Source organism: Neoarius graeffei, chromosome 7 (genome assembly GCF_027579695.1).
Source record: "Neoarius graeffei isolate fNeoGra1 chromosome 7, fNeoGra1.pri, whole genome shotgun sequence".
Lineage (NCBI taxonomy): Eukaryota > Metazoa > Chordata > Actinopteri > Siluriformes > Ariidae > Neoarius > Neoarius graeffei.
In genome coordinates this window covers 35,935,382-35,937,912 of record NC_083575.1, presented here as the reverse complement: position 1 = coordinate 35,937,912, position 2,531 = coordinate 35,935,382, and positions in this window count along the sequence as shown.

The following is a 2,531-nucleotide window of genomic DNA, read 5'->3' as shown; positions in this document are numbered from 1 at the left end:
CAGTCCTCTGATGCTGAAATGACCACAATCCCCCCCCCCTTTTTTTTTTTATCTCTGCAGCGCGTCAAATTAGCACCCAGTTCAGTCCTAATACAAAGGACCCAATAGGCAAAAAGAAGAAGTAGTGACAAGCCCATTGGGAGAACCTATGGGCCTCTGTCTGGTCAGTGTGTTCACTCAGAGCATGGCTTGTTTGGAGCGAGAACCAGAAGGCCTCCATGGTAAATCAACTGAATTTTATAGGAGTACACATGTTTACAAATGACGACTTCCACTGAAAATAACATCTGGTTTAATTTTATGGAACAAGGTCAAATTTAATAATGCATTTCCAAATACTTGGTACTGGTAATGAGCCTTGAAGCAGTGTGTGTGAAATTATTCTTATTACTGATATTTTTTATGGTTGTTTTACTAATGTACTCAATCTGACTGTATAAATAATTAACTAATGGCATGAATGCTTCGTGTTTGTGGAATCCAAACTACTGATTCATTACATTTGCAACTTTTCTATAAAACAGTCAAAAAATCATTCATTGAAGGGGTCTTAGATTTTAATTACACTTTTTCTGCAGCTGATTTTATCTACTGAGTCCATGACGTTATTGAATAAATATGGCATAACCATGGTGAGGATGTTCTCACCAACTGGATTTGGTTTCATCCGTTTATGGGCTGCTTTTATTTTCAGATCACTCCACATACTGGCTCAGATGAAGTCACCGAGGAGGGAGTTTATAATGGGATCTATGCAGCTGAGGCAGAGAGAAACTAGAGTGTTGGACAGGGTAAAGTTAAGGCATAGAGAGTTTAGAGGTAGGGACGCAGAAGAAAGTGTGAAGTTTCTCATTAGCCTTGAACATGATTGAGACAAAGTTACGCTTTGCCGGGATTCAGGATGCATGTGTATAGGAATGCATTCATTAACGTTATTCCTTGGCTCTCTCACACAAGTCTTCCGTCACCAGGTAATGGACTGACTAGAGAGCAGTGGATTGGCGGCTGCAAATGAAAGGGGGCACCGTGTCTCATGAGGAAGGGTTTAGGGTAAATAGCTCCCCACCATGTACCCGAGAGAAAGGCATCCTAACACAGGCCTCCTCATCCAAGGCGATCTGCATGATAAAGCACCAAGCCCTACAAAAGATGAAAAGGTGCTGGGCAGGACCTGGACAATCCCTTCCTGTTCTGAACGGTGATTTGTTTCCGTGCCGTCAGGGACTGGGCTGCCTGCCCTCCTTCCCCTAACCTCACAGCCCCTTTCACACATTCTCCTTGGCTTTGTTTTCTAGCACTTTCTAAGAACACTGCCACTGCTTTCTTTCCTTTTTTTTTCATACACGTGAAAGCAACTGATGGGCCAATATGTGAAATCAAACAGAGACTGGAACGGTTGTTTTTGCAGCCATTTTCTGAAAGCTTTGGGCATGGGAAACATTTTGCATAACAAAGGACGGGAGAAAACATTAAGCCAATTAACATGTATATACTAACCTGTACTAATGAAGGGATTTGAAGTACTTGTAACTCGCGTCTAATGTGTGTTCATTTTGCAACTTATCTGAAATTATTAGTGCAGTATGATAGAAATACTACATCGTTTATAAAACTATTTGTTTTATCTAAAATGCATCACCCGTTTGCTTGAAAGATTTCCGCTGAGTATAAAAAGTAATCTCAAGTTATCACAAATATAGAGATGATTTTGTTATCTGACCAACACTGGGATGTGTAAGTTGTTTGAAAGAAAAGAAAAAAGTTGTGATAAAAAATGATTGTGATTACATAGTCTAGATAGGAATGTTAACTTAAAATCTTGTTTAACTCATTAATTTGTTTGTCTGCTCAATGTACATCCAGAGTACATAAAGTTCCATTAAATATGAGGGTCTGTAACAACACTGAACTAGCAGGGCCCATTCACCGTGCCTTAGTCAACCTCTATGCCCAGTCCTTAGCACCTTTCTGTGGAAGTTCTCCATTGAGATAAATGTCCCATTTTCACCATGAGTCATTCTGATGTTCCCTGGCATTTACTCTATCACACTTTGTCCCTCTTTCTCACATTCTCACAGTATCATAGACATTCCCATGCAGTTTGCCAAAAGGATACAAATGCACGGTCTGTCCGCGCAAGGTCGAAGTGATCAGAGGTGAGAGAATGGTTAAATACTGCACTGCAATTAAAATGTGCTTCATTTGATAAATCAGGGACTGAGGTAGGAAAAAGAGTAGAACACTTATCTACAGCTCAGGATTGAAAAGCTCATTCATTTCCTGTTTAGGTGAGGACAGTTTTTGTGAACACGAATGATATACTGTAGAATTTTCAAGCATACAGAGTATATAAGTGGAAATGTGAAAAACCATGCTTGACTGAGTAAAATCTTCTCCCTTTCCCAACAAGCAAAGGGACAAGAATATGTTTGAGTAGAAATACAAGGTTGAGGGTATTCATATAAAACAGAAACAGATAACTTATTAGAGATGAATGGCAATTTACAAGTGCTGATGGAGCAAGAGCAAAC